Source organism: Rhinolophus hipposideros (assembly GCF_964194185.1).
Source record: "Rhinolophus hipposideros genome assembly, chromosome: X".
Lineage (NCBI taxonomy): Eukaryota > Metazoa > Chordata > Mammalia > Chiroptera > Rhinolophidae > Rhinolophus > Rhinolophus hipposideros.
Window position 1 is genome coordinate 45,298,480 of NC_138046.1, and position 12,782 is coordinate 45,311,261.

General features: G+C 40.2%; 1 pseudogene across 1 annotated transcript; it reads right to left on the reverse strand.

Moving 5' to 3' along the window:
- Window positions 1–10,225: 10,225 nt before the first annotated feature.
- LOC308495001 (radixin-like) lies at window positions 10,226–10,914 on the reverse strand (annotated as a pseudogene). Its single transcript has one exon. The product of its transcript is annotated as a radixin-like (transcript).
- Window positions 10,915–12,782: the final 1,868 nt, after the last annotated feature.

A 12,782-nucleotide genomic window follows, 5' to 3' on the forward strand; every position in this document is an offset into this window, starting at 1 on the left:
TAGCCTTGGAAGGTTGTGCGCCTCTAGGAAATTGTCCATTTCTTCCAGATTGTCAAATTTGTTGGCATATAGTTGCTCATAGTAATTTCTTAAAATTTTTTGTATTTCTGTGGTGTCTGTTGTCACTTCTCCTCTTTCATTTCTGATTTTATTAATTTGGGTCCTCTCTCTCCTTTTTTTAATGAGTCTGTCTAAAGGTTTGTCAATTTTGTTTATCTTCTCTAAGAACCAGCTCTTGGATTCATTGATGTTTTTTATTGTTTTTCTGGTTTCTATTTCATTTATTTCTGCTCTGATCCTTATTATCTCCTTCCTCGTGCTCCCTTTGGGCTTATTTTGCTGTTCTTTTTCCAGATCCCTTAAGTGTGAAGATAAACTGTCCATTAGTGATGTTTCTTGTTTCTTTAGGTAGGCCTGCAGTGCTATGAACTTCCCTCTTAGGACTGCTTTCGCAGCATCCCATAGATTTTGGGTCGTCGTGTTCTCATTCTCATTTGTCTCGAGATATCTTTTGATTTCTTCTTTGATCTGCTGCTTGACCCATTCATTATTTAGTAACATGTCATTCAGCCTCCATGAATTGGTGTGTCCTCCTGTTTTTATTCCCCTGCAGTTCATTTCTAATTTCATAGCACTGTGGTCAGAGAAGACAATTGGTATGATTTCAATTTTCTTAAATTTATCAAGGCTTGTTTTGTGTCCTATCATATGATCTATCTTGGAAAATGTTCCTTGTGCACTTGAGAAGAACGTGTATTCTGCAGCATTGGGGTGAAATGCTCTGAAAATATCGATTAAAGCCAACTGCTCCAAAGTATCATTTAAGGCTGTTGTTTCCATATTGATTTTCTGTCTGGAGGACCTGTCCCTTGTTGTCAGAGGTGTGTTGAAGTCCCCTACTTTGATATTGTTGCTGTTGATCTCTGTATGTCCATCAGTACCTGTTTTATATATTTAGGTGCTCCTATGTTAGGTGCATAGATGTTTACTAGGGTTATGTCCTCTTGTCAAATGGATCACTTTATTATTATATAGTGCCCATCTTTGTCTTTTATTATGTTCTTCATTTTAAAGTCTCTTCTGTCAGATATAAGTATTGCAACTCCAGCTTTTTTTTCGCTTCCATTTGCATGAAATATGTTACTCCAACCCTTCACTTTCAGCCTGTGTGTGTCTTTTGATCTGAAATGAGTCTCTTGTATACAGCTTCCTTATCCACTCAGCCACCTTATGCCTCTTGATAGGAGCATTTAATCGGTTTACATTTAAAGTGATTATTGATAGGAACATAGTTATTGCCATTTTTAAATTTGTAGTAAATTGTTTTCATCTTTCTTCTATTTACAAAAGTCCTTTTAGTATTTGTTGCAATGCTGGCTTGGTTGTAATAAATTCTTTCAGTTTGTTCTTTTCTGGGAAGCTCTTTATCTCTCCATCAACTTTAAATGATAGCATTGCTGTATAAAGCAATCTATGTTGTAGGCCTTTTGTTCCATCACTTTGAGTATCTCCTGCCACTCCCTCCTGGCCTTCAATGTTTCTGTAGAAAAGTCATTTGATAGTCCTATGGGAGTTACCTTGTATGTAACCTTCTGCCTTTCTCTTGTTGCTTTTAAGATTCTCTCTTTGTCTTTAAGATTTGCCATTTTAACTATAATGTGTCTTGGTGTGGGCCTGTTTGGGTTTATCCTGCTTGGAACTCTCTGCACTTCTTGGGCTTGTATGTTGGTTTCCTTCATCAGGTTAGGGAAGTTTTCGGACATTATTACCTCAAATATGTTCTCAATCCCTTGCTTCCTCTCTTCGCCTTCTGGTATTCTTATGGGGCACATGTTGTTGCGCTTGATGTTATCCCAGAGGTCTCTTAACCCATCTTCATTGTTTTTTATTCTTTTTTCTTTCTGTTGTTCAGTTTGAGTGATCTCTGCTAACTTGTCTTCTAAGTCGCTGATTCGATCCTCTGCTTCATCTAACCTGCTGGTCATTCCTTCAAGTGAGTTCTTAATTTCGGTAATTGTGTTCTTTAGTTCTAGCTGGTTGTTCGTTAAGATTTCTACATCCTTTTTTAGCTCTAACTGGTTGTTCTTTATGATTTCTATATCCGTCTTTATGTCTTCTCTAAGCTCCTTAAACATTCTTATCACCAGTGTTCTGAACACTGTCTCTGTCAGGTTGGTTACCTCTGCTTCATTTGGTTCCAGTTGTGGAGGTTTCTTCTGTTCTGTTATTTGGGACATGTTTCTTTGTCTCCCCATTCTGACTGACTCTCTGTGTTTGCTTTGATGTATTAGGAAGATCCCCTAGAGCTCTTAGTTCTTGCTGGGTTATCTTATGTAGTATGTGTCCTTTATATTTGACTTGGACTACTTCATTCTTCTCCTCTGGATGTGCTCCACAGGTGGTTCGTGTGTTTAGTATATTGTCCTGTTCAAGAAGAACTTTAATTGCTTTTTGCTTGTGAGTAGGTGGGTTTAACTCCTAGGCCGTCTAGTTGTGAAACTTGGCTCTGTCCACCGCAGGGTGTTCTGCTGGGTGAGGGTTGGCCACTTAAATGAGGTTTGGCCTATATGTGCTCTTCTGCTTTCAGAAAATTCCCTCTGGGTGTGTGACTTGTAGGTCAAACCCAGTAGTACTCCTGTTTGGTCCAGAGTTGGCTTCTGGATATTTTGAATCTTGTGCCTCTTAAGCTGGGCCTGGTTAGGCCAGTTTCAGAACAAATCAAGTTACCAAGTACAACAACAACAACAACAACAACAAAGAAAACAAATCAAGTACATTCACATGTAAAATACAACCGACAATCCCCACTCAACATAAGCAAAGATATCAAAGAAATAAAGGCAGAACAAAGCAAATCACAACAAGCAGAAAAAAAAAAAAAACACCAAACAAAGCAAAACAGAAAGCAGCACCAGTCTTGGCTTAAGCCCACCAAGTAATCTCCAGGTTGCCCTTTGCTGTGCCAAATAGTTCCCTGCCTATTACGCAGGCAGCGCTGGTCACCTGGTGCCGAAAGTGAATTTGGGAGTGGGGTCTGGATGACAGTTTTCAGAGAGACCGTGCAGTTTTTGTCCTCTCCTGCACAAATGCACGCTGAGAGTATCTCCACCAGCCCTGTGCCCAGTACTCCTGCGTCTTAGAGCCCTCCTTTTGTGGGTGTGTGGGAGGGGGCGGGCCGGAGATCTCTAAGCTGCTGAAAGCCAGGAGCTGCGTCTGCCGCTTACTGCTGAACTGAGGGAGTGTTTTCGCGGTTGCCCCTTCCTCTCCCCTAGGCCAGCCAGAGAGGTTGGGGTCTGGAGATGGAGGGGTCTTTTCTCTCCCAGGCCAGCCACGTCACACTCCTCCCGCAGGCCTGAACAGGTGTTGGCTGGGGGTGTGGGAGTCTCCTCTCTCCTCGTCCAGCGAAAATCCCCTACTCCCAGCCTTTTCCAAAGGTCAGAGCTGGCTGCCAATCTTCCCAGCACCTGAGCACAGGCTCCCCTCTGTAATCTGACACTACTCCTCAGTTCAGGGGTCAGTTTAAGTCTCTGGAAGGGCGGGGGGAGGATTCGAAAAGCGCAGTGAGGGGCCCAGGTGTGGCGTCTGAGTTCTTTGTCTGCCCTAGCGCCCACGAGCTGCCCGCCCCGGCGGGAGCGATCAGCTGTGGGACGCAGGGAAAGAGCCCACCTCCTGGACCCTGCAGTCTCCGCTGCACCCTGGGCTCCCGTGTGACTCTAGAGCCCCGGGTGCTACCTGCTGCTGCTGCTGTGGGCACGCTGCAGGTCCGCGGTTCTACCGTGGGGGGTGGGGAGAGCGGCGCGTTTCCTCTTGCCCTCCTCGCTCCTCCCTTGCTCGTCCAACTAGCGCACCGCAAAGCAAACCTTCCACGAGTCTCTGCTGCGTCCTGGGCACCACGGCGGTGCCGCTGCTGGTCAGCTCCGCTGTGGGGCGGGGGGATCGTGCTTCCACTTCGCTGTCCTGCCTCCTCCTCTGCTCGCAATCAGCGCACACCTTCAGGTAATTCCTCCACGAGTCTCCCCGCTGTTCTGCGTGATGAGCAAAGGACTTCTCGGTGTTGTATATCTCCCTGTGTCTTTAGAGCTGCAGTTTACCGCCGCTGCTGCAGCCTCTGCTGGCCTGATTCCTCCACGAGACCGCGCGTTTCCACTCTGCTCCCTTCCTTCTTCCCCTGCTCGCTCAATTTGCGCACTTTCAAGTAATCCTTCCACGAGTCTCTTAGGAGTCTCTTAGCTGTTCTGCGTGATGAGCAAAGAGTTGTTTGATGGGTTATATGTACTGTTTGTAATAAGATCCGGAGGAGAACTCAGATAATGTGCCCCGCTTCCGCCATTCCTATGACATCACCTCTCCAAGATCGCTTTTTATCGACCTGTTGCAGAACCCATTCCTATAGATGTGTAGGAAGAGAATTAATAAATCGTTAAGGACCATGAATAACCAAGGCAACAAAACAGCTCAGAAAGAAAATGAAATGTTTCCAGAAAATAAACTTAAACATAGGGAAATATGTGACTTAAATAAGAGAGAATTCAAGATTGCAATTCTTAAAAAACAAAATGAGATGCAAGAAAACACCGACAGGCAATTTAACGAACTCAGAAACACAATCAAAGAACAAAATAAACATTTTACCATAGAGATTGAAATTTTGAAAAAGAACCAAATAGAATTTCTGCAGATTAAGAAATCAATCAGACGTCATCAAAATGGTGGCTTGAGGTGAGCCTCTGTAAACTCCCCTGGAATTTACAACTAATCGAACAACAATAACTCCACAAAGGACTCCCCTGCACAGCCGACAGGCAAGATGAAGAGGCCCACTTCTGAATTCACCTAAAGGTGGGCGAAGGGCGCAAGCAGGGGAGGAAGGAATGGAGAAGTGCGGAGATGAATCCCCGCGGGCGCAGGACACAAACCTATCTTAGTGCTCCAAGCTCACTGCATCCCGGAACTACTGCAGCTGTGGGAGAGGGAAGAACTCGGACTGCTAGGGCTCCGCTTATGGCCCACAGGGCTGAGGCAGAGACCACGGAGAAAAGACTGAGGGAAGAAGGCTGAAAACGGTGGTTAAAGCCCCCACAGCTGAGCACAGAATGGAAGCCTTAGACACTGAAACTAGCCGCCCCCTCCCTACACTCCCAGAATTTGACCCGCCACGACCTGCCTAGTGCTAGAAGCAGAACACTAGCAGTGTCACATCAAAAGAACAGAATATTTGCTGTTCTGAGAACTGTGGACCGCAGACAAAGACGCGCAGCCCCACTAGTTCTGGCAAAGTGGAGGGAGCTGTGGAAGCAGGACTGGCTGTGGTGGTTGTAACCGCCATTGCTCTGGGCCACCTCTCGCAACACAGCCTGCCCCTGTCCCCACCTATCTGGGGGGATTCCTGCAGGAGTAAAGAGAACTGCTGAAAAAAATTGGCTCTGAATCTGGTGCAGGAAGAGCTTTGGAACTTCAAAAGCTCTCTTCATTCCAACACGGATGTGGCACCCTAATGCCAGGCGAACAGTTAACAGAGGAGAAACCTGTTTCCCAGGGAATCCCCCCATTGTGTGAGAAGCTGGAATAGTGCAAAGAAAACATAGCACTACTGTGTGAGAGAGGAAAAAAAGGCTGCAGTCGGAGAGAAAATAAAACATTCTACCAACAAGTATTGGAAAATGAAAGAAAGACATCTTCCTATCAACCTGTTGCAGAAGCCACTCCTATAAATGTGTAGGAAGGGAAATAATAAATCAGTAATTGCCATGAATAACCAAGGAAACAAGACAGCTCAGAATGAAAGTGAAAAGTCTCCAGAAAAGAAACTTAAAGATAAAGCAATATGTGACTTAAATGACAGAGAATTCAAGATTGCAGTTCTGAAAAAAAACTCAACGAGATGCAAGAAAACACAGAAAGGCAATTTAATGAACTCAGAAATGCAATCAAAAAACAACATGAGCATTTTATGAAAGAGATTGAAATTTTAAAAAGGAACCAAATGGAATTTCTGGAGGTTAAGAACTCAATAGAAGAAATTAAGAATGAAATAACAAGATTAGGTTGTAGAGTTGACCGGATGGAGGCAAGTATCGATGACATCGAAGATAGAAACCTGGAAATTACACAGATGGAAGAAGAAAGAGACTTGAGACTTAAAAGAAATGAAAGAACCCTAAAAGAACTTTCTGGCACTATCAGAAAGAGCAATATAAGAATAATGGGCATACCAGAAAGAGAAAAAGAGAGAAGGGAACAGAGAATATATTCAAACAAATTGTTGATGAGTACTTCCCAAACTTGTGGAAAGAACTGGATCCTCGAATCCAAGAAGGAAATACAACACCTAATTACCTCAATCCCAACAGGCCTTCTCCAAGGCACATTGTATTGAAGCTGTTTAAAATCAACGACAAAGAAAGAATCCTAGAGGCAGCCAGGGAACAGAAGATGGTAACCTACAAAGGAAAGCCCATTAGATTATTGTCAGATTTTTCAGCAGAAACTCTACTAGCCAGGAGGGAGTTGAACCAAATATTCAAACTATTGAAAGAGAGAAATCATGAGCCAAGAATAATATATCCAGCAAAGATGTCCTTTAGTTATGAAGGAGGAATAAAAACCTTTCCAGACATACAGAAGCTGAGATAATTTTCTAATACATGACCTGCACTACAAGAAATACTAAAGGAGGCTATTCGACCACCATCAACAGGGACAATTTGTGGCAACCAAAACATAAAAAGGGGGAGAGTAAAGACCTGAATTGGAATATGCGAATGGAGAAAGTAAGCATGCTGAAAAAAATGGAATACTCTAAATATCAAACTTACTTTTGCATAAACTTAAGGGTAACCACTCAAAAAAATCCAGAACTGAAATATATACTGTAATAAAAGATGAAACAGAGTGAAACATCATAGAACACCACCACACAGAAATATTGGCCAACAACAAAAAGGGAAAGAAACAATGGAGACACAGCCTTACCAGAAAACTAAAGATAGAATGACAGGACATCCTCATGTATCAATAATCACTCTAAATGTAAATGGACTGAACTCACCAATAAAAAGGCACAGAGTAGCAGTTTGGATCAAAAAACTAAACCCAACCATACACTGTCTCCAAGAGACACATCTCAGCTACAAGGACAAGCATAGACTCAAAGTGAAAGCGTGGAAATTGGCACTCTAAGCAAATGGTACCCAGAGAAAATCAGGTGTAGCCATAATGATATCAGATGAAACAGACTTCAGGGTGAAAAGGACAACAAGAGACAAAGATGGACATTTCATCATGGTGAAGGGGACTATACAACAAGAAGACATAACAGTCATCAATATTTATGCCTCCAATCAGGAAGCACCGAAATATATGAAGCAACTACTAACAGAACTAAAGCAAGAAATTGACCAAAACACAATTATACTAGGAGACTTAAATAAATCATTGACAGCCGTGGATAGATCATCCAAACAGAAAATAAATAATGAAATAGCAGCCCTAAATGACGCCTTATATGAAATGTGCATAATTGACATATATAGAGCACTTCATCCTAAAACATCCAACTATACATTCTTTTTGAGTGTACATGGAACATTCTCAAGGATAGACTACATATTGGGACCTAAAATCAACCTCAGCAAATTTAAGATTGAAATCATACCAAGCATTTTCTCTGATCACAAAGAAAGCAGGAAAAAATACAAATACATGGAAATTAAACAACATACTTATGAAGAACGACTGGGTCAAAGAAGAAATTAGAGGAGAGATCAAAAGATACATAGAGAGAAATGACAATGAAAATACATCCTACCCAAATTTTGGGGATGCAGCGAAAGCAGTTTTAAGAGAGAAATTTATATCATTACAGGCCTATCTCAAGAAACAAGAAAAATCCCAAATAAATACCCTCGTGTTGCACCTTAAAGAAGTAGAAAAAGAAGAACAAGTGAAACCAAAGGTCAGCAGAAGAAAGGAAATAACAATAATCAGAGCAGAACTAAATGAAACAGAGTACAAAAAGATAATAGAAACAGACATTACCTTAGTAATATTTTTACTGATATATCTCATCGGACAAGGGATAACAAAGAAAAATAAACAGTTGCATAACATCAAAATAAAAAGCTTTTTCATAGCAAAGGAAGCCATCAACAAAACAAAAATACATCCTACTGTATGGGAGAATATAGTCACCAATCATTCATCTGATAAGGGATTAATATTCACAATTTACAAAAAACACATACAACTCAACACACAGACACACACACACACACAAAAAAAAAATCCAACTAAAAAATGAGTAGAGTACCTGAATAGATATTTCTCCAAAGAGAACATACAGATGGCCAATAGACATATAAAAAGATGCTCAACATCACTAGTCATCAGAGAAATGCAAATAAAGACCAAAATGAGATACCACCTCACTCCTGTCAGAATGACTATCATCACTAAATCAACAAACAAGTGTTGACGAGGATGTGGAGAAAAGGCAACCCTTGTGCACTATTGGTAGGATTGCATATTGATGCAGCAGTTATGGAGAACAATATGGGAGTTCCTCAGAAAATTAAAAATAGAACTACCTTATGACCCAGCAACTCCACTCCTCGGTATTTATCCATAGAAATCCAAAATAACTAATTTGAAAAAATTTATGCACCCCTATTTTTACTGCAGCGCTATTCACAACAGCCAAGATATATGGAAGCAACCAAAATGCCCATGAATAGATGATTAGTTAAATAAATTGTGGTTCATTTATAGAATGGTGTATTACTCTGCTACAAAAAAGAATGAAATCTTACTGTTTGCAACAACATGGATGGACCTCGAGGATATTATGCTAAGTGAAATAAATTAGACTGAGAAAGACAAATACCGTATGATCTTATATATATATATATATAAAGTGTGATTTAAAAATACAGTGGATGTTTAAATTAAAAAGGTTATTACAGTAAAAGACACATTACACAGAAACACACACACACACACACACACACACACCTTCCCTAGACATACAACACCCCTCCAGGAAGATAGTATTACTATCAGTGAGACCTTACAATTTCAATACAAATAAGAGTCCCAGAATTCAGCACAACAAAAAGGCAGTTAAAAATATAGCACTCTAAGATATTCCGAAGGAAAAGAAAATCTCAAAAACATTCCTTCATTACTGACAGCATCACTACGTATTATAAAACATACAGCTTACACACTCCATTATGTTTGAACAACCAGTCATCGCAGGTGTAGTAGTGAGGTAGTATTACTGTCCCCTCATGGGACTGATGTTTTCATATGTTGCCCTTCTAGGAAGGTCCAGGGATTTTTTTAATGATCATAATCAATTATCAACAAATGTGTATTTTCTTTTATTACATGTCTGTTTGTCTAAATTAATCTATGAAAGAGCAAAATCTTTTAAATCTTTCAGAAACAACTGTTATTTGCAGATAGTATTACATCAATAAAGTCTTCTAGGGAGCTACTACCTGCTGTGTACACCTATGTGTGTGAATTGGTAGGCAAAGAAAATCAAAGGAAAACGGAAGATGAAACACCAATCAATTCAACTGTCAAAGATGACTGCAATCAAGTAAGCAAATATCAAACATCCAATAATGTACTAAAAGTGGGATTTATACTTTTCATGATTCACAGCTATCTTCTACATAACGATCAAAGAGTGTACACCTGTGACCTGCCTTTATTTTTAAACACCGCCAATGATCTGTTTGATGGCCAAATTATGGCTATGGACATGGAAAGATATGGGAAGGGCACACTGAGAAAATATAATGAGAGAGAATGTGGAAATACATGCAGGTATAATATGCAAGGGGCAAGGGAAAACAACCTAAACGCTCATTAAGTCACCATCATCCTTTAAAATGTACAAAGTGCTTAAATCACACATACAAATTTCTCAGACATGATTGTTATTATTAATCTTAAACAGAAAAAAAAAGGAAAATGCAAACTGTGAAAGGAGGTGATGGAACACTCTTCTCTGTTTCCTGGCCCAAAAGAAAACCAGAATGATATCACACTGCCTTAATGTTGAAGAGCTTCCCTTAAATATGTTTTTTAGCCACCACAGTCAAACTGGTATAAGTGTTTTGGAAGAGTCGGAAGCATTCTGTCACATCTGCAAAGGCCTGCTTTTCTCTGTTGGTGGTTCAGCTTATGATGAACATGTATGCGAAAATAACAGTTCTCACAGTGCTTCAAACTCATCAATATGTTGCTTTGTATTGCCTTGTCAAATCTGTTGCACTCTTGTATTTATCATGACCTGCTTTAACATTCTCAGCATGAAGAATATTTTGTGTTTTCTTTCTTTCATCCCTGGCCTAGGCTAACTCTGAACTTAATGCCTGGAGTTGTTTCTTAACACGCTATTTTTTCTGTGTTTCTGTTACACGTTCCTCCTCACTTCTGTGGTTCATTACCCCATCATTTGAGCACTAGCTTCAGCATTATTCTCATCATGTTCATCGTGCTCATTTTCTGTTGGAGCAATTACCGGTGGTAGTGTAAGTGGAGCAGGGAAACACTTCACAGTCTTTAACCCTTCTTTGGTCTTTTCCAAATCTTCCTGGGCTGCAAAAGCTTTATGCTGCCACTCAGCAGTTTCCTCTCCCTTTTTTTTCTTGGCTTCTTCTAGAAGTGCAATCCTGGCAGTGAATTCAGCAAGTTCTCCTGCTAGCTATTTCTGAGTCTTCAACTGGTCAGCAGCTTGTTTTTCTAGAGCTGCTCTGACCTCTACAACAGCTTGATACATCTTTTCAAGACTTTATGCCTCTTCTTTTGCTCATTTTCATTCCTGGTCCAGTTCGAGAACTTTTCTTCTCGTTCTTTCTGGGCTTTCAATGTCTGTTCTTCAATTTGCTTTAGACTTTCCATTAGCTCTTCCTTTTCACGTTCTATTTTTTTTCCTTTTTCTTTTCTGCTGTTTCTCTTCTATTCTTTTTATTCTCAAATTGCACCTTTCCAGCTGCTTCTGATTTTTCTCCTCCCTAGCCTGGGCCTTCATCTGTTGTACTTCAATAGTATCAGCCTTCCTTCCTCACATGTATCGTTCATGGTTTCTCATACACAAGGACACAATCCACTTTTCTTTTTAATTAAAGTTTATTGCGGTGGCAATTGTTAGTAAAGTTACATAGATTTCAGGTGTACAATGCTGTAATACATTATCTATATCTCGCATTGTGTGTTCACCACCCAGAGTCAGATCTCTTTCCATTGTCATGTATTAGAACCTGTTTACCCAATTCTGGAGACCCCTCTCCCCCTTTACCCTCTGGTAACCTCTAAACTATTGTTTATATCTACTAGTTTTTGTTCTTTCAGTTGTTTGTCTTGACCTTCAGTTTTATATACCACATATCAGTGAAATCATACGGTTCTCTACTTTTTCTGTCTGACTTATTTCGCATAGCATTGTAATCTCAAGATCCATCCATGTTGTCACAAATGGTACTTTCATCTTTTCTTACTGCTGAATAGTATTCCATTGTGTATATATACCACAGCTTTTATATCCATTCATCTATTGAAGGACGTTTTGGTTGTTTCCATGTCTTGGCCACCATAAATAAAGCTGCAATGAACATTGGAGCACACATGCCTTTATGGATAAATGTTTTCTGATTTTTTCGGTAGATTCCCAGGAGAGGGATTTCTGGGTCATATGGTAATTATGTTTGTAATTTTTTTGAGGAACCTCCACACTGACTTCCATAGAGGCTGCACCAGTCCGCATTCCCACCAACAGTGTATGAGGGTTCCTTTTTCTCCACAGCCTCTCCAACACTTCTTACTATTTGTCTTGATGATAGCCATTCTGACTGGGGTGAGGTGATATCTCATTGTGGTTTTTATTTGCATTTCTCTGATGATTAGTGATGTTGAGCATTTTTTCATATGTCTATTTGCCATTTGTATGTCCTCTTTGGAGAAATGTCTCTTGAGGTCCTCTGCCCATTATCCAATTGAGTTGTTTTCTTGTTGTTGAGTTGTATGAGTACCTTGTACAGTTTTCAGATTAGCCCCTTATCATATGCGCTGCTTGCAAAAATCTTCTCTCATTCAGTTGGTTGCCTCTTTATTTTGTCGATGGTTTCTTTTGCTGTGCAGAAGCTTTTAAGTTTCATATAGTCCCATTCATTTATTTTAGTTTTTACTTCCCTTGCCTTTGGAGTCAAATTCTAAATGCTCTTTGAACCCAAGGTCCATTAAGTTTAGTACCTATGTTTTCTTCAATGCAGTTTATTGTGTCAGGTCTTATGCTTAAGTCTTTGATCCATTTTGAATTAATTTTGGTACATGGCAACAGATAACAATCCAATTTCATTCTTTTGTATGTGGCTTTCCAATTCTGTCAGCATCAATTATTGAAGAGGCTGTTTTTCCCCATTGTATATTTTTTTGCATCTTTGTCAAAAATTATCTGTCCATATTTATGTGGGTTTATTTTTGGGTTCTCAATTCTATTCCATTGGTCTATGGGTCTGCTTTTCTGCGAATATCATTCTGTTTTGATTATTGTTGCGTTGTAGTGCAAGCTAACGTCAGGGAGTGTGATACCTCCAGCATTGATCTTTTTTCTTAGGATTGCTTTGGCTATTCGGGTTCATTTGTGGTTCCATACAAATCTGAAGATTTTTATCCTATTTCTTGAAAAAATGCCATTGGGATTCTGATGGGGATTGTATTAAATCTGTTTATTCCTTTGGGTAACACAGCCATTTTATTTATGTTGATTCTTC